This window comes from Pseudophryne corroboree, unplaced genomic scaffold (genome assembly GCF_028390025.1).
Source record: "Pseudophryne corroboree isolate aPseCor3 unplaced genomic scaffold, aPseCor3.hap2 scaffold_526, whole genome shotgun sequence".
Classification (NCBI taxonomy): domain Eukaryota; kingdom Metazoa; phylum Chordata; class Amphibia; order Anura; family Myobatrachidae; genus Pseudophryne; species Pseudophryne corroboree.
In genome coordinates, this window is record NW_026970128.1 from 362837 (window position 1) to 382911 (window position 20075).

At 40.5% G+C, this 20075-nt stretch overlaps 4 non-coding genes and 1 pseudogene across 4 annotated transcripts; all 5 read left to right on the top strand.

Annotated features, from left to right (window-relative positions):
• Nucleotides 1-11373: 11373 nt before the first annotated feature.
• LOC135031737 (U1 spliceosomal RNA) lies at nucleotides 11374-11537 on the top strand. The gene has a single exon (XR_010227383.1). It is a non-coding gene; the product is annotated as a U1 spliceosomal RNA (small nuclear RNA).
• A 152-nt stretch (nucleotides 11538-11689) lies between these two features.
• On the top strand, nucleotides 11690-11852 carry LOC135031741 (U1 spliceosomal RNA). The gene has a single exon (XR_010227387.1). It is a non-coding gene; the product is annotated as a U1 spliceosomal RNA (small nuclear RNA).
• Nucleotides 11853-12507: 655 nt separating this feature from the next.
• On the top strand, nucleotides 12508-12671 carry LOC135031729 (U1 spliceosomal RNA). The gene has a single exon (XR_010227372.1). It is a non-coding gene; the product is annotated as a U1 spliceosomal RNA (small nuclear RNA).
• A 6732-nt stretch (nucleotides 12672-19403) lies between these two features.
• Nucleotides 19404-19567, top strand: LOC135031732 (U1 spliceosomal RNA). The gene has a single exon (XR_010227377.1). It is a non-coding gene; the product is annotated as a U1 spliceosomal RNA (small nuclear RNA).
• A 152-nt stretch (nucleotides 19568-19719) lies between these two features.
• On the top strand, nucleotides 19720-19854 carry LOC135031761 (U1 spliceosomal RNA; annotated as a pseudogene).
• Nucleotides 19855-20075: the final 221 nt, after the last annotated feature.

The window sequence follows — 20075 nt, forward strand, 5'->3', positions numbered from 1 at the left end:
AGGAATCGTTCTAGATGAATGCTTATTAGCCTTTGTCAGTAAGTACTTTTGCAAAGTGTCGCTGTGGCGCAATCAGTTAGTGTGTAAGGCTATTAACCAAAAGGTTGGTGGTTCAATCCCACCCAGGGACTTAATTGACCTTGTTATCAGATTTTGGTGATCTTTAAGCAGACAAGTCAAAATTTCAAACCCCCTGTTATTGTGTAGGGTACCTGGCCTTCTCTGATGTAATCAGAGTTAGATTTGATTCAGTGATTTTATAAAAACAGCTAGGAAGCACAATTTAGCAGTGGGTTGCAGAGAAAAAGAAATATGCTGGCAGAAAAATCCAATTGAGTGATTAAACAGCTCTTCATTTTCTGGCTTTATTTTTATGCTAACTAATTTGTTCTCTGAAAAGTGTCCACAAAGCCAAGTATCTGATTAACATATTTGTAGGGATGGTTTTTCACCTATTACTAAATTAAACTTGCTTCATTGGAAAGGCAGCAAGATGCATCCTCATTTCAATATCTACTGAAATAATACAGGTTGACACCAGGAAACATTAACGCCACTGCATCCTTGCTGCTTTCTCATGTGGAAGTCTGTTTAATGTGAAAACAAGGTGATATCTAATTAGCACACAGGTAAGGAATTAAGAAAATCTTTATTTAAGGGTAAAGATGTTTCTCACAAAATCATTGCCCCAATGCATCATTGAAATTCAAGCTGGAAAGATGATTTTAATATATCACTTGTACATTTTGTATTGCTCTTCTGGTGACAATGTAGTTTGTTTTTGTCAATTACCATTTTAATAATAGGGTAAAGAAAATTAAGTGGATTTTTGAAAGAAAACAATACTGTCAATATACTATTAAAACAAATTAAAATGGTAAAAGTTATTGTACTTTAAGTAAAAATAAAAGCTAAAATATCAATCCCAGTTTTGGATTACTTTAATGAACAAAAAAAAAATGCATATAGCAAAGGATAGTTTCAATCTGCCTACCTCTGGGTTATGGGCCCAGCATGCTTCCATTGCAGTACTCTGCTGCACATGTAAGTGCAAGAGATCCTGAAGCACTCACTCATCATGCGAAAGTACCAATGTGTTTCTTCATTGGTTGCTGGAAGAAACATCTTACAAAAACTCTCCAGATTATTGACTTTTTAAAGTTTTTCTAGGAAACGTTCTAGATGAATGCTTATTAGTCTTTGTCAGTATATTCTTTTTGCAAAGTGTCTCTGTGGCGCAATCGGTTAGTGTGTTCAGCTATTAATCAAAAGGTTGGTGGTTCAATCCCACCCAGGGACGTAATTGACCTTGTGATCAGATTTTGGTGATATTTAAGTAGACAAGTCAAAATTGCAAACCCCCTCTTATGGTGTAGGGTACCTGGCCTTCTCTGATGTAATCAGAGTTAGATTTGATTAAGTGATTTTATAAAAAAACAGCTAGGAAGCACAATTTAGCAGTGGGTTGCAGAGAAAAAGAAAAATGCTGGCAGAAAAATACAATTGAGTGATTAAACAGCTCTTCATTTTCTGGCTTTATTTTTATGATAACAAATTTGTTCTCTGAAAAGTGTCCACAAAGCCAAGTCTCTGATTAACACCTTTGTAGGGATGGTTTTTCACCTATTACTAAATTAAACTTGCTTCATTGGAAAGGCAGCAAGATGCATCCTCATTTCAATATCTACTGAAATAATACAGGTTGACACCAGGAAACATTAACGCCACTGCATCCTTGCTGCTTTCTCATGTGGAAGTCTGTTTAATGTGAAAACAAGGTGATATCTAATTAGCACACAGGTAAGGAATTAAGAAAATCTTTATTTAAGGGTGAAGATGTTTCTCACAAAATCGTTGCCCCAATGCATCATTGAAATTCAAGCTGGAAAGATGATTTTAATATATCACTTGTACATTTTGTATTGCTCTTCTGGTGACAATGTAGTTTGTTTTTGTCAGTTACCATTTTAATAATCGGGTAAAGAAAATTAATTGGATTTTTGAAAGAAAACAATACTGTCAATATACTATTAAAACAAATTAAAATGGTAAAAGTTATTGTACTTTAAGTAAAAATAAAAGCTAAAATATCAATACCAGTTTTGGATTACTTTAATGAACAAAAAAAAAATGCATATAGCAGAGGATAGTTTCAATCTGCCTACCTCTGGGTTATGGACCCAGCATGCTTCCATTACAGTACTCTGCTGCACATGTAAGTGCAAGAGATCCTGAAGCACTCACTCATCATGGGAAAGTACCAATGTGTTTCTTCATTGGTTGATGGAAGAAACATCTTACAAAAACTCTCCACATTATTGACTTTTTAAAATGTTTCTAGGAATCGTTCTAGATGAATGCTTATTAGCCTTTGTCAGTAAGTACTTTTGCAAAGTGTCGCTGTGGCGCAATCAGTTAGTGTGTAAGGCTATTAACCAAAAGGTTGGTGGTTCAATCCCACCCAGGGACTTAATTGACCTTGTTATCAGATTTTGGTGATCTTTAAGCAGACAAGTCAAAATTTCAAACCCCCTGTTATGGTGTAGGGTACCTGGCCTTCTCTGATGTAATCAGAGTTAGATTTGATTCAGTGATTTTATAAAAACAGCTAGGAAGCACAATTTAGCAGTGGGTTGCAGAGAAAAAGAAATATGCTGGCAGAAAAATCCAATTGAGTGATTAAACAGCTCTTCATTTTCTGGCTTTATTTTTATGCTAACTAATTTGTTCTCTGAAAAGTGTCCACAAAGCCAAGTATCTGATTAACATATTTGTAGGGATGGTTTTTCACCTATTACTAAATTAAACTTGCTTCATTGGAATGGCAGCAAGATGCATCCTCATTTCAATATCTACTGAAATAATACAGGTTGACACCAGGAAACATTAACGCCACTGCATCCTTGCTGCTTTCTCATGTGGAAGTCTGTTTAATGTGAAAACAAGGTGATATCTAATTAGCACACAGGTAAGGAATTAAGAAAATCTTTATTTAAGGGTAAAGATGTTTCTCACAAAATCATTGCCCCAATGCATCATTGAAATTCAAGCTGGAAAGATGATTTTAATATATCACTTGTACATTTTGTATTGCTCTTCTGGTGACAATGTAGTTTGTTTTTGTCAATTACCATTTTAATAATAGGGTAAAGAAAATTAAGTGGATTTTTGAAAGAAAACAATACTGTCAATATACTATTAAAACAAATTAAAATGGTAAAAGTTATTGTACTTTAAGTAAAAATAAAAGCTAAAATATCAATCCCAGTTTTGGATTACTTTAATGAACAAAAAAAAAATGCATATAGCAAAGGATAGTTTCAATCTGCCTACCTCTGGGTTATGGGCCCAGCATGCTTCCATTGCAGTACTCTGCTGCACATGTAAGTGCAAGAGATCCTGAAGCACTCACTCATCATGCGAAAGTACCAATGTGTTTCTTCATTGGTTGCTGGAAGAAACATCTTACAAAAACTCTCCAGATTATTGACTTTTTAAAGTTTTTCTAGGAAACGTTCTAGATGAATGCTTATTAGTCTTTGTCAGTATATTCTTTTTGCAAAGTGTCTCTGTGGCGCAATCGGTTAGTGTGTTCAGCTATTAATCAAAAGGTTGGTGGTTCAATCCCACCCAGGGATGTAATTGACCTTGTGATCAGATTTTGGTGATATTTAAGTAGACAAGTCAAAATTGCAAACCCCCTCTTATGGTGTAGGGTACCTGGCCTTCTCTGATGTAATCAGAGTTAGATTTGATTAAGTGATTTTATAAAAAAACAGCTAGGAAGCACAATTTAGCAGTGGGTTGCAGAGAAAAAGAAAAATGCTGGCAGAAAAATACAATTGAGTGATTAAACAGCTCTTCATTTTCTGGCTTTATTTTTATGATAACAAATTTGTTCTCTGAAAAGTGTCCACAAAGCCAAGTATCTGATTAACATATTTGTAGGGATGGTTTTTCACCTATTACTAAATTAAACTTGCTTCATTGGAAAGGCAGCAAGATGCATCCTCATTTCAATATCTACTGAAATAATACAGGTTGACACCAGGAAACATTAACGCCACTGCATCCTTGCTGCTTTCTCATGTGGAAGTCTGTTTAATGTGAAAACAAGGTGATATCTAATTAGCACACAGGTAAGGAATTAAGAAAATCTTTATTTAAGGGTAAAGATGTTTCTCACAAAATCATTGCCCCAATGCATCATTGAAATTCAAGCTGGAAAGATGATTTTAATATATCACTTGTACATTTTGTATTGCTCTTCTGGTGACAATGTAGTTTATTTTTGTCAATTACCATTTTAATAATAGGGTAAAGAAAATTAAGTGGATTTTTGAAAGAAAACAATACTGTCAATATACTATTAAAACAAATTAAAATGGTAAAAGTTATTGTACTTTAAGTAAAAATAAAAGCTAAAATATCAATCCCAGTTTTGGATTACTTTAATGAACAAAAAAAAAATGCATATAGCAAAGGATAGTTTCAATCTGCCTACCTCTGGGTTATGGGCCCAGCATGCTTCCATTGCAGTACTCTGCTGCACATGTAAGTGCAAGAGATCCTGAAGCACTCACTCATCATGCGAAAGTACCAATGTGTTTCTTCATTGGTTGCTGGAAGAAACATCTTACAAAAACTCTCCAGATTATTGACTTTTTAAAGTTTTTCTAGGAAACGTTCTAGATGAATGCTTATTAGTCTTTGTCAGTATATTCTTTTTGCAAAGTGTCTCTGTGGCGCAATCGGTTAGTGTGTTCAGCTATTAATCAAAAGGTTGGTGGTTCAATCCCACCCAGGGATGTAATTGACCTTGTGATCAGATTTTGGTGATATTTAAGTAGACAAGTCAAAATTGCAAACCCCCTCTTATGGTGTAGGGTACCTGGCCTTCTCTGATGTAATCAGAGTTAGATTTGATTAAGTGATTTTATAAAAAAACAGCTAGGAAGCACAATTTAGCAGTGGGTTGCAGAGAAAAAGAAAAATGCTGGCAGAAAAATACAATTGAGTGATTAAACAGCTCTTCATTTTCTGGCTTTATTTTTATGATAACAAATTTGTTCTCTGAAAAGTGTCCACAAAGCCAAGTATCTGATTAACATATTTGTAGGGATGGTTTTTCACCTATTACTAAATTAAACTTGCTTCATTGGAAAGGCAGCAAGATGCATCCTCATTTCAATATCTACTGAAATAATACAGGTTGACACCAGGAAACATTAACGCCACTGCATCCTTGCTGCTTTCTCATGTGGAAGTCTGTTTAATGTGAAAACAAGGTGATATCTAATTAGCACACAGGTAAGGAATTAAGAAAATCTTTATTTAAGGGTAAAGATGTTTCTCACAAAATCATTGCCCCAATGCATCATTGAAATTCAAGCTGGAAAGATGATTTTAATATATCACTTGTACATTTTGTATTGCTCTTCTGGTGACAATGTAGTTTATTTTTGTCAATTACCATTTTAATAATAGGGTAAAGAAAATTAAGTGGATTTTTGAAAGAAAACAATACTGTCAATATACTATTAAAACAAATTAAAATGGTAAAAGTTATTGTACTTTAAGTAAAAATAAAAGCTAAAATATCAATCCCAGTTTTGGATTACTTTAATGAACAAAAAAAAAATGCATATAGCAAAGGATAGTTTCAATCTGCCTACCTCTGGGTTATGGGCCCAGCATGCTTCCATTGCAGTACTCTGCTGCACATGTAAGTGCAAGAGATCCTGAAGCACTCACTCATCATGCGAAAGTACCAATGTGTTTCTTCATTGGTTGCTGGAAGAAACATCTTACAAAAACTCTCCAGATTATTGACTTTTTAAAGTTTTTCTAGGAAACGTTCTAGATGAATGCTTATTAGTCTTTGTCAGTATATTCTTTTTGCAAAGTGTCTCTGTGGCGCAATCGGTTAGTGTGTTCAGCTATTAATCAAAAGGTTGGTGGTTCAATCCCACCCAGGGATGTAATTGACCTTGTGATCAGATTTTGGTGATATTTAAGTAGACAAGTCAAAATTGCAAACCCCCTCTTATGGTGTAGGGTACCTGGCCTTCTCTGATGTAATCAGAGTTAGATTTGATTAAGTGATTTTATAAAAAAACAGCTAGGAAGCACAATTTAGCAGTGGGTTGCAGAGAAAAAGAAAAATGCTGGCAGAAAAATACAATTGAGTGATTAAACAGCTCTTCATTTTCTGGCTTTATTTTTATGATAACAAATTTGTTCTCTGAAAAGTGTCCACAAAGCCAAGTATCTGATTAACATATTTGTAGGGATGGTTTTTCACCTATTACTAAATTAAACTTGCTTCATTGGAAAGGCAGCAAGATGCATCCTCATTTCAATATCTACTGAAATAATACAGGTTGACACCAGGAAACATTAACGCCACTGCATCCTTGCTGCTTTCTCATGTGGAAGTCTGTTTAATGTGAAAACAAGGTGATATCTAATTAGCACACAGGTAAGGAATTAAGAAAATCTTTATTTAAGGGTAAAGATGTTTCTCACAAAATCATTGCCCCAATGCATCATTGAAATTCAAGCTGGAAAGATGATTTTAATATATCACTTGTACATTTTGTATTGCTCTTCTGGTGACAATGTAGTTTATTTTTGTCAATTACCATTTTAATAATAGGGTAAAGAAAATTAAGTGGATTTTTGAAAGAAAACAATACTGTCAATATACTATTAAAACAAATTAAAATGGTAAAAGTTATTGTACTTTAAGTAAAAATAAAAGCTAAAATATCAATCCCAGTTTTGGATTACTTTAATGAACAAAAAAAAAATGCATATAGCAAAGGATAGTTTCAATCTGCCTACCTCTGGGTTATGGGCCCAGCATGCTTCCATTGCAGTACTCTGCTGCACATGTAAGTGCAAGAGATCCTGAAGCACTCACTCATCATGCGGAAGTACCAATGTGTTTCTTCATTGGTTGCTGGAAGAAACATCTTACAAAAACTCTCCAGATTATTGACTTTTTAAAGTTTTTCTAGGAAACGTTCTAGATGAATGCTTATTAGTCTTTGTCAGTATATTCTTTTTGCAAAGTGTCTCTGTGGCGCAATCGGTTAGTGTGTTCAGCTATTAATCAAAAGGTTGGTGGTTCAATCCCACCCAGGGACGTAATTGACCTTGTGATCAGATTTTGGTGATATTTAAGTAGACAAGTCAAAATTGCAAACCCCCTCTTATGGTGTAGGGTACCTGGCCTTCTCTGATGTAATCAGAGTTAGATTTGATTAAGTGATTTTATAAAAAAACAGCTAGGAAGCACAATTTAGCAGTGGGTTGCAGAGAAAAAGAAAAATGCTGGCAGAAAAATACAATTGAGTGATTAAACAGCTCTTCATTTTCTGGCTTTATTTTTATGATAACAAATTTGTTCTCTGAAAAGTGTCCACAAAGCCAAGTATCTGATTAACATCTTTGTAGGGATGGTTTTTCACCTATTACTAAATTAAACTTGCTTCATTGGAAAGGCAGCAAGATGCATCCTCATTTCAATATCTACGGAAATAATACAGGTTGACACCATGAAACATTAACGCCACTGCATCTTTGCTGTTTTCTCATGTGGAAGTCTGTTTAATGTGAAAACAAGGTGATATCTAATTAGCACACATGTAAGGAATTAAGAAAATCTTTATTTAAGGGTGAAGATGTTTCTCACAAAATCGTTGCCCCAATGCATCATTGAAATCCAAGCTGGAAAGATGATTTTAATATATCACTTGTACATTTTGTATTGCTCTTCTGGTGACAATGTAGTTTGTTTTTGTCAATTACCATTTTAATAATCGGGTAAAGAAAATTAAGTGGATTTTTGAAAGAAAACAATACTGTCAATATACTATTAAAACAAATTAAAATGGTAAAAGTTATTGTACTTTAAGTAAAAATAAAAGAGCAAAAATATCAATCCCAGTTTTGGTTTACTTTAATTAACAAAAAAAAATGCATATAGCAGAGGATAGTTTCAATCTGCCTACCTCTGGGTTATGGACCCAGCGAGCTTCCATTACAGTACTCTGCTGCACATGTAATTGCAAGAGATCCTGAAGCACTCACTCATCATGGGAAAGTACCAATGTGTTTCTTCATTGGTTGATGGAAGAAACATCTTACAAAAACTCTCCAGATTATTGACTATTTAAAGTTTTTCTAGGAAACGTTCTAGATGAATGCTTATTAGCCTTTGTCAGTATGTACTTTTGCAAAGTGTCGCTGTGGCGCAATCAGTTAGTGTGTACGGCTATTAACCAAAAGGTTGGTGGTTCAATCCCACCCAGGGACGTAATTGACCTTGTTATCAGATTTTGGTGATCTTTAAGTAGACAAGTAAAAATTTCAAAAACCCCTGTTATGGTGTAGGGTACCTGGCCTTCTCTGATGTAATCAGAGTTAGATTTGATTCAGTGATTTTATAAAAACAGCTAGGAAGCACAATTTAGCAGTGGTTTGCAGAGAAAAAGAAATATGCTGGCAAAAAAATCCAATTGAGTGATTAAACAGCTCTTCATTTTCTGGCTTTATTTTTATGCTAACAAATTTGTTCTCTGAAAAGTGTCCACAAAGCCAAGTATCTGATTAACATCTTTGTAGGGATGGTTTTTCACCTATTACTAAATTAAACTTGCTTCATTGGAAAGGCAGCAAGATGCATCCTCATTTCAATATCTACTGAAATAATACAGGTTGACACCAGGAAACATTAACGCCACTGCATCCTTGCTGCTTTCTCATGTGGAAGTCTGTTTAATGTGAAAACAAGGTGATATCTAATTAGCACACAGGTAAGGAATTAAGAAAATCTTTATTTAAGGGTGAAGATGTTTCTCACAAAATCGTTGCCCCAATGCATCATTGAAATTCAAGCTGGAAAGATGATTTTAATATATCACTTGTACATTTTGTATTGCTCTTCTGGTGACAATGTAGTTTGTTTTTGTCAATTACCATTTTAATAATAGGGTAAAGAAAATTAAGTGGATTTTTGAAAGAAAACAATACTGTCAATATACTATTAAAACAAATTAAAATGGTAAAAGTTATTGTACTTTAAGTAAAAATAAAAGAGCAAAAATATCAATCCCAGTTTTGGATTACTTTAATTAACAAAAAAAAATGCATATAGCAGAGGATAGTTTCAATCTGCCTACCTCTGGGTTATGGGCCCAGCATGCTTCCATTGCAGTACTCTGCTGCACATGTAAGTGCAAGAGATCCTGAAGCACTCACTCATCATGGGAAAGTACCAATGCGTTTCTTCATTGGTTGATGGAAGAAACATCTTACAAAATCTCTCCAGATTATTGACTTTTTAAAGTTTTCTAGGAAACGTTCTAGATGAATGCTTATTAGCCTTTGTCAGTATGTACTTTTGCAAAGTGTCTCTGTGGTGCAATCGGTTAGTGTGTTTGGTTATTAACCAAAGGGTTGGTGGTTCAATCCCACCCAGGGATGTTATTGACCTTGTCATCAGATTTTGGTGATCTTTAAGTAGACAAGTCAAAATTTCAAACCCCCTCTTATGGTGTAGGGTACCTGGCCTACTCTGATGTAATCAGAGTTAGATTTGATTAAGTGATTTTATCAAAAAACAGCTAGGAAGCACAATTTAGCAGTGGGTTGCAGAGAAAATGAAATATGCTGGCAGAAAAATCCAATTGAGTGATTAAACAGCTCTTCATTTTCTGGCTTTATTTTTATGCTAACAAATTTGTTCTCTGAAAAGTGTCCACAAAGCCAAGTATCGGATTAACATCTTTGTAGGGATGGTTTTTCACCTATTACTAAATTAAACTTGCTTCATTGGAAAGGCAGCAAGATGCATCCTCATTTCAATATCTACTGAAATAATACAGGTTGACACCAGGAAACATTAACGCCACTGCATCCTTGCTGCTTTCTCATGTGGAAGTCTGTTTAATGTGAAAACAAGGTGATATCTAATTAGCACACAGGTAAGGAATTAAGAAAATCTTTATTTAAGGGTGAAGATGTTTCTCACAAAATCGTTGCCCCAATGCATCATTGAAATTCAAGCTGGAAAGATGATTTTAATATATCACTTGTACATTTTGTATTGCTCTTCTGGTGACAATGTAGTTTGTTTTTGTCAATTACCATTTTAATAATCGGGTAAAGAAAATTAAGTGGATTTTTGAAAGAAAACAATACTGTCAATATACTATTAAAACATATTAAAATGGTAAAAGTTATTGTACTTTAAGTAAAAATAAAAGAGAAAAAATATCAATCCCAGTTTTGGATTACTTTAATTAACAAAAAAAAAATGCATATAGCAGAGGATAGTTTCAATCTGCCTACCTCTGGGTTATGAACCCAGCATGCTTTCATTACAGTACTCTGCTGCACATGTAAGTGCAAGAGATCTTGAAGCACTCACTCATCATGGGAAAGTAACAATGTGTTTCTTCGTTGGTTGATGGAAGAAACATCTTACAAAAACTCTCCAGATTATTGACTTTTTAAAGTTTTTCTAGGAAACGTTCTAGATGAATGCTTATTAGCCTTTGTCAGTATGGACTTTTGCAAAGTGTCTCTGTGGCGCAATTGGTTAGTGTGATTGGTTATTAACCAAAGGGTTGGTGGTTTAATCCCACCCAGGGATGTAATTGACCTTGTTATCAGATTTTGATGATCTTTAAGTAGACAAGTCAAAATTTCAAAAACCCCTGTTATGGTGTAGGGTACCTGGCCTTCTCTGATGTAATCAGAGTTAGATTTGATTCAGTGATTTTATAAAAACAGCTAGGAAGCACAATTTAGCAGTGGTTTGCAGAGAAAAAGAAATATGCTGGCAAAAAAATCCAATTGAGTGATTAAACAGCTCTTCATTTTCTGGCTTTATTTTTATGCTAACAAATTTGTTCTCTGAAAAGTGTCCACAAAGCCAAGTATCTGATTAACATCTTTGTAGGGATGGTTTTTCACCTATTACTAAATTAAACTTGCTTCATTGGAAAGGCAGCAAGATGCATCCTCATTTCAATATCTACTGAAATAATACAGGTTGACACCAGGAAACATTAACGCCACTGCATCCTTGCCGATGATAACCTCAAGTTGGGTCATTCGGTGCTGCAGAGTCGTACGCACTCTTCCACCCGTTCAAGAGCTTTGGTATAACCCCATGGTTCTTAATGTGACCCCAGCATCCTCTAGGTCGTATGAGAAAATAGGATTTTAATACCTACCGGTAAATCCTTTTCTCTTAGTCTGTAGAGGATGCTGGAGTTCCCTTGTGCTGCCTCAGTTGAATCTCCTTTACTTGACAGAGATGTGCCTGAGCAGCGGCCCTCCCCAGCCCTATCCCAAATCATACTTATTTTGCATAGGAGATACCATGGTCATGAAGATTATTCTCCCAGGGTGAGGTTCATTCATTGCATTCTGGGTATGCTGACCCCTGTGATTTCCCCAAATGTGGGTAACTCGACTGCATTATTTGTGGTAGTGGGGGACTGTGTTTGTGTTTTCCTCTGGTCAGCTCTGGTAAAAGTCAGATTTCTTTGTTTCAGATCTTCCTCTAGCCTTGTTCTTCTTTCGAGAGTTCCCTTGTGCTGCCTCAGTTGGATCTCCTTCACTTGACAGGGGGGTGCCCGAGCAGCGACCCTCCCCAGCTCAAGCCCAACTCCTACTTACCTGCCAGGTGAGATACTATGATCATGAAGGTGCTTCTCCCAGGGCAAGGCTCACCCATTGCACTCTGGGTGTGCTGCCCCTGCGATTTCCCCAAATGTGGGAAACTTGACTGCATAATTTGTGTTTCCCCTGGTCGGCTCTCGTATAATTCAGATCTCTTTGTCTCAGGTCTCTCTCCAGCCTAGTTTGCTGTCTGTTTCCACTTCTTTTTTCTTGAGCCCCTCCCTTTTATACCCTTGTGCACTATCCTGACTTCTCCTCCTGTCTGCTTACTTTGTGCCTTCCAATGCACAATGCAAACTACACACCCTTTTACTTGCCTTACAGAGCAGCTCTGGAGCTGTTACAGTGCCAAGCTGCTGTAAGAAATCAGCTTGAATGCTTCAGGGGCTGGGGCATTGTCAACATGAGCCCCACACCGAAGGAGGGTGGGGGTGTTTAATGCGAACTAAGGGTCATCCAAGCGCCGCAAAAGGCCGCCATGCCCTGCATACCCCTTTTCTCTTTTCATATGCAGATGAGGGTTCCAGCCAACTTTGGCCCACTGCTTGGATGACATCACCGTATGCAAATCCATCTTCTGCAGAACTTCCCCCAGGAATGCTTGTACTAGTTGTTGCATTTGGTTTGTTGTTTGGGGGTGCTTCAGTATTAGGCAGCCTTCTGCCCTCCCATGTTCATCTGAAAATATGTGTTTTCCCTGCAGTTGTTGTCTCCAGATGAGAGTTCCCTTGTGCTGCCTCAGTTGAATCTCCTTTACTTGACAGAGATGTGCCTGAGCAGCGGCCCTCCCCAGCCCTATCCCAAATCATACTTATTTTGCATAGGCGATACCATGGTCATGAAGATTGTTCTCCCAGGGTGAGGTTCATTCATTGCATTCTGGGTATGCTGACCCCTGTGATTTCCCCAAATGTGGGAAACTCGACTGCATTATTTGTGGTAGTGGGGGACTGTGTTTGTGCTTTCCTCTGGTCAGCTCTGGTAAAAGTCAGATTTCTTTGTCTCAGATCTTCCTCTAGCCTTGTTCTTCTTTCGAGAGTTCCCTTGTGCTGCCTCAGTTGGATCTCCTTCACTTGACAGGGGGTGCCCGAGCAGCAATCCTCCACAGCTCTGGCCCAACTCCTACTTACCTGCCAGGAGAGATACTATGATCTTCACTGTTAGGGCAATCAGGATGTGGAATTCCCTGCCAGGGAAGGTGGTAATGGCGGACTCTGTAATTGGATTTAAAAAAGGAATGGATACATTTCTGAATGAAAAAGCTATCCAAGGTTATAATACTTAAAATATCAACATGGTTAATCCGGGGGTAACATGAGTTGTAGTAGCTAACTAGTCATAAAACATTATTCAGCAAGTATGTAGAATCATCACAACTTAAAACAGGTTGAACACGATGGGCAATTTGCCTCTATTCAACCTCAAAAACTATGTTACTATATGTTACTATATTACTATGTTACTGTAGTATACAGAACACCACAATGCAATGAGCAGTGATAGTGAGCACTGATGAGGATACTAGAACTGACACTGAGCAGCAAGATGCAGCACTGGACTATTAGTAATGTACTGTAGTATGCTGAGCACAACAATGCAGCACAAGACAATGAGCAGTGATACTGAGCACTGATGAGGATACTACTGAGAACTGACACTGAGCAGGAGAGACACACTACTAGTATTACTGAGCAGCAATAAGTATCCACTGATACTGAGCACTGATATTGAGATTTCCACTGAGAGAACATAGCCACGTCCTCTCCGCTCTCTCTTCAATGCACGAGTAAAAATGGCGGCAACGCGCAGCTCTTTATATGGAATCCGAATCTCGCGAGAATCCGACAGCGGGATGATGACATTTTCCCTTGTTCAGGTTTTCCGAGTCAGGCGGGAACAACCGAGCCTGCCTCGTACCAGTGTAAACCACGTGGAGTTCGTGGGGAATTCGGTTCTCGGAGAACCGAACCCGCTCCTCTCTACCTTATACACATCAATTTTTTTTATTTTCAATCTAAGCCCCTGCAGTTTTCTGTAAGCATCTGCTTTGCTATGATGATCAACAAGTCACAAGGGCAAACACTCAGGGCTTGAGGCGTAGATCTTAGGACCAGCTGCTACAAGCATGGCAGAGGTGTCACTATCACTGGTGACACCCAGAGAGGTGGCGAGGGAGATTGTAATGCAGTGCGCGCAGATAAGCAGCGCAATGGTAAAAAGGAGGCATGGTTTCATAGGTAGGGGCGTGGCCTGGTGGCCTGAATCTACATTTTGTTGCTCCGGGTGTCCCGGGGGTTGGGGGCTGCACCGGGGACTAGTGTGTGAGCGGTGCTGGCTCCTGCACAGTGACATGGCATGGCCACTAGAGATGTGCACCGGAAATTTTTCGGGTTTTGTGTTTTGGTTTTGGGTTCGGTTCCGCGGCCGTGTTTTGGGTTCGAACGCGTTTTGGCTAAACCTCACCGAATTTTTTTTGTCGGATTCGGGTGTGTTTTGGATTCGGGTGTTTTTTTCAAAAAACCCTAAAAAACAGCTTAAATCATAGAATTTGGGAGTCATTTTGATCCCAAAGTATTATTAACCTCAATAACCATAATTTCCACTCATTTTCAGTCTATTCTTAACACCTCACACCTCACAATATTATTTTTAGTCCTAAAATTTGCACCGAGGTCGCTGGATGACTAAGCTCAGTGACCCAAGTGGCCGACACAAACACCTGGCCCATCTAGGAGTGGCACTGCAGTGTCACGCATGATGGCCCTTCCAAAAAACACTCCCCAAACAGCACATGACGCAAAGAAAAAAAGAGGCGCAATGAGGTAGCTGTGTGACTAAGCTCAGCGACCCAAGTGGCCGACACAAACACCTGGCCCATCTAGGAGTGGCACTGCAGTGTCACGCAGGATGGCCCTTCCAAAAAACACTCCCCAAACAGCACATGACGCAAAGAAAAAAAGAGGCGCAATGAGGTAGCTGTGTGACTAAGCTCAGCGACCCAAGTGGACGACACAAACACCTGGCCCATCTAGGAGTGTCACTGCAGTGTCACGCAGGATGGCCCTTCCAAAAAACACTCCCCAAACAGCACATGACGCAAAGAAAAAAAGAGGCGCAATGAGGTAGCTGTGTGACTAAGCTCAGCGACCCAAGTGGCCGACACAAACACCTGGCCCATCTAGGAGTGGCACTGCAGTGTCACGCAGGATGGCCCTTCCAAAAAACACTCCCCAAACAGCACATGACGCAAAGAAAAATAAAAGAAAAAAGAGGTGCAAGGTGGAATTGCCTTGGGCCCTCCCACCCACCCTTATGTTGTATAAACAGGACATGCACACTTTAACCAACCCATCATTTCAGTGACAGGGTCTGCCACACGACTGTGACTGAAATGACGGGTTGGTTTGGACCCCCACCAAAAAAGAAGCAATTAATCTCTCCTTGCACAAACTGGCTCTATAGAGGCAAGATGTCCACCTCATCATCCTCCGATTCATCACCGTGTACATCCCCCTCCTTACAGATTATCAATTCGTCCCCACTGGAATCCACCATCTCAGCTCCCTGTATACTTTGTGGAGGCAATTGCTGCTGGTCAATGTCTCCACGGAGAAATTGATTATAATTCATTTTAATGAACATCATCTTCTCCACATTTTCTGGAAGTAACCTCGTACGCCGATTGCTGACAAGGTGAGCGGCGGCACTAAACACTCTTTCGGAGTACACACTTGTGGGAGGGCAACTTAGGTAGAATAAAGCCAGTTTGTGCAAGGGCCTCCAAATTGCCTCTTTTTCCTGCCAGTATACGTACGGACTGTCTGACGTGCCTACTTGGATGCGGTCACTCATATAATCCTCCACCATTCTTTCAATGGTGAGAGAATCATATGCAGTGACAGTAGACGACATGTCCGTAATCGTTGGCAGGTCCTTCAGTCCGGACCAGATGTCAGCATCAGCAGTCGCTCCAGACTGCCCTGCATCACCGCCAGCGGGTGGGCTCGGAATTCTGAGCCTTTTCCTCGCACCCCCAATTGCGGGAGAATGTGAAGGAGGAGCTGTTGACCGATCAAGTTCCGCTTGACTTGATAATTTTCTCACCAGCAGGTCTTTGAACCCCTGCAGACTTGTGTCTGCCGGAAAGAGAGATACAACGTAGGTTTTAAATCTAGGATCGAGCACGGTGGCCAAAATGTAGTGCTCTGATTTCAACAGATTGACCACCCGTGAATCCTGGTTAAGCGAATGAAGGGCTCCATCCACAAGTCCCACATGCCTAGCGGAATCGCTCTGTCTTAGCTCCTCCTTCAATGTCTCCAGCTTCTTCTGCAAAAGCCTGATGACGGGAATGACCTGACTCAGGCTGGCAGTGTCTGAACTGACTTCACGTGTGGCAAGTTCAAAAGGTTGCAGAACCTTGCACAACGTTGAAATCATTCTCCACTGCGCTTGAGACAGGTGCATTCCACCTCCTATATCGTGGTCAGATGTATAGGCTTGAATGGCCTTTTGCTGCTCCTCCATCCTCTGAAGCATATAGAGGGTTGAATTCCACCTCGTTACCACTTCTTGCTTCAGATGATGGCAGGGCAGGTTCAGGCGTTTTTGGTGTTGCTCCAGTCTTCTGTACGTGGTGCCTGTACGCCGAAAGTGTCCCGCAATTCTTGTGGCCACCGACAGCATCTCTTGCACGCCCCTGTCGTTTTTTAAATAATTCTGCACCACCAAATTCAAGGTATGTGCAAAACATGGGACGTGCTGGAATTTGCCCAGATATAATGCACGCACAATATTGCTGGCGTTGTCCGATGCCACAAATCCACAGGAGAGTCCAATTGGGGTAAGCCATTCTGTGATGATCTTCCTTAGTTGCCGTAAGAGGTTTTCAGCTGTGTGCGTATTCTGGAAAGCGGTGATACAAAGCGTAGCCTGCCTAGGAAAGAGTTGGCGTTTGCGAGATGCTGCTACTGGTGCCGCCGCTGCTGTTCTTGCGGCGGGAGTCAATACATCTACCCAGTGGGCTGTCACAGTCATATAGTCCTGAGTCTGCCCTGCTCCACTTGTCCACATGTCCGTGGTTAAGTGGACATTGGGTACAACTGCATTTTTTAGGACACTGGTGAGTCTTTTTCTGAGGTCTGTGTACATTTTCGGTATCGCCTGCCTAGAGAAATGGAACCTAGATGGTATTTGGTACCGGGGACACAGTACCTCAATCAAGTCTATAGTTGGCTCTGAAGTAATGATGGATACCGGAACCACGTTTCTCACTGCCCAGGATGCCAAGGCCTCAGTTATCCGCTTTGCAGCAGGATGACTGCTGTGATATTTCATCTTCCTTGCAAAAGACTGTTGGACAGTCAATTGCTTGGTGGAAGTAGTAAAAGTGGTCTTACGACTTCCCCTCTGGGATGACCATCGACTCCCAGCAGCAACAACAGCAGCGCCAGCAGCAGTAGGCGTTACACTCAAGGATGCATCGGAGGAATCCCAGGCAGGAGAGAACTCGTCAGAATTGTCAGTGACATGGCCTGCAGGACTATTGGCATTCCTGGGGAAGGAGGAAATTGACACTGAGGGAGTTGGTGGGGTGGTTTGCGTGAGCTTGGTTACAAGAGGAAGGGATTTACTGGTCAGTGGACTGCTTCCGCTGTCGCCCAAAGTTTTTGAACTTGTCACTGACTTATGATGAATGCGCTGCAGGTGACGTATAAGGGAGGATGTTCCGAGGTGGTTAACGTCCTTACCCCTACTTATTACAGCTTGACAAAGGCAACACACGGCTTGACACATGTTGTCCGCATTTCTGTTGAAATACTTCCACACCGAAGAGCTGATTTTTTTGGTATTTTCACCAGGCATGTCAATGGCCATATTCCTCCCACGGACAACAGGTGTCTCGCCGGGTGCCTGACTTAAACAAACCACCTCACCATCAGAATCCTCCTTGTCAATTTCCTCCCCAGCGCCAGCAACACCCATATCCTCCTCATCCTGGTGTACTTCAACACTGACATCTTCAATCTGACTATCAGGAACTGGACTGCGGGTGCTCCTTCCAGCACTTGCAGGGGGCGTGCAAATGGTGGAAGGTGCATGCTCTTCACGTCCAGTGTTGGGAAGGTCAGGCATCGCAACCGACACAATTGGACTCTCCTTGTGGATTTGTGATTTTGAAGAACGCACAGTTCTTTGCTGTGCTTTTGCCAGCTTAAGTCTTTTCATTTTTCTAGCGAGAGGCTGAGTGCTTCCATCCTCATGTGAAGCTGAACCACTAGCCATGAACATAGGCCAGGGCCTCAGCCGTTCCTTGCCACTCCGTGTGGTAAATGGCATATTGGCAAGTTTACGCTTCTCCTCTGACGATTTTTATTTAGATTTTTGAGTCCTTTTTTTACTGATCTTTTGTGTTTTGGATTTTACATGCTCTGTACTATGACATTGGGCATCGGCCTTGGCAGACGACGTTGATGGAATTTCATCGTCTCGGCCATGACTAGTGGCAGCAGCTTCAGCACGAGGTGGAAGTGGATCTTGATCTTTCCCTATTTTTGGAACCTCAACATTTTTGTTCTCCATATTTTAATAGGCACAACTAAAAGGCACCTCAGGTAAACAATGGAGATGGATGGATACTAGTATACTTATGGATGACGAGTGACTGACGACACAGAGGTAGCTACAGCCGTGGACTACCGTACTGCGTCTGCTAGTATAGAGATGATAATTAATGATATAAAAAAAAAATATATATAACTACTGTAGGTATATATAATATAATGACGGACCTGGTGGACACTGTCAGCAGACTGCTAAACTACTAGTATGAAGAAGATAGAAAAAAACTTCCACCACAGGTAGGTAGGTATACAATTATGGACGAGCACTGACGACACAGAGATAGCCACAGCCGTGGACTACCGTACTGCGTCTGCTAGTATAGAGATGATAATTAATGATATAAAAAAAAATATATATAACTACTGTTGGTATATATAATATAATGACGGACCTGGTGTAATTCAGATCTCTTTGTCTCAGGTCTCTCTCCAGCCTAGTTTGCTGTCTGTTTCCACTTCTCTTTTCTTGAGCCGCTGCCTTCTATGCCCTTGTGCACTCTCCTGACTTCTCCTGTCTGCTTACTTTGTGCCTTCCAACGCACAATGCAAACTACAGGTAGTGCTGCAGGGCCCACACCCTTTTACCTTGCCTTACAGAGCAGCTCTGGAGCTGTTACAGTGCCCAGCTGCAGCAAGAAATCAGCTTGAATGCTTCAGGTGCTGGGGCATAGCCAACAAGAGCCCCACACCGACGGAGGGTGGAGGTGTTTAATGCAAACTAGGGGTCAGCCAAGCGCCGCAAAAGGCCGCCATGCCCTGCATGCCCCTTTTCTCTTTTCATATGCAGACGAGGGTTGAAGCCAACTTTGACCCACTGCTTGGATGACATCACCATATGCAAATCCATCTGCGGCAGGCCTTCCCCCAGGAATGCTTGCACTAGTTGTTGCATTTGGTTTGTTGTTTGGGGGTGCTTCAGTATTAGGCAGCCTTCTGCCCTCCCATGTTCATCTGAAAATATGTGTTCTCCCTGCAGTTGTTGTCCCCAGATGAGAGTTCCCTTGTGCTGCCTCAGTTGAATCTCCTTTACTTGACAGAGATGTGCTTGAGCAGCGGCCCTCCCCAGCCCTATCCCAAATCATACTTATTTTGCATAGGAGATAACATGGTCATGAAGATTGTTCTCCCAGGGTTAGGTTCATTCATTGCATTCTGGGTATGCTGACCTCTGTGATTTCCCCAAATGTGGGAAACTCAACTGCATTATTTGTGGTAGTGGGGGACTGTGTTTGTGCTTTCCTCTGGTCAGCTCTGGTAAAAGTCAGATTTCTTTGTCTCAGATCTTCCTCTAGCCTTGTTCTTCTTTCAAGAGTTCCCTTGTGCTGCCTCAGTTGGATCTCCTTCACTTGACAGGGGGGTGCCCGAGCAGCGACCCTCCCCAGCTCTAGCCCAACTCCTACTTACCTGCCAGGTTAGATACTATGATCATGAAGTTGCTTCTCCCAGGGCAAGGCTCACCCATTGCACTCTGGGTGTGCTGCCCCTGCGATTTCCCCAAATGTGGGAAACTTGACTGCATAATTTGTGTTTCCCCTAGTCGGCTCTCATATAATTCAGATCTCTTTGTCTCAGGTCTCTCTCCAGCCTAGTTTGCTGTCTGTTTCCACTTCTTTTTTCTTGAGCCCCTCCCTTCTACACCCTTGTGCACTATCCTGACTTCTCCTCCTGTCTGCTTACTTTGTGCCTTCCGATGCACAATGCAAACTACAGGTAGTGCTGCAGGGCCCACACCCTTTTACTTGCCTTACAGAG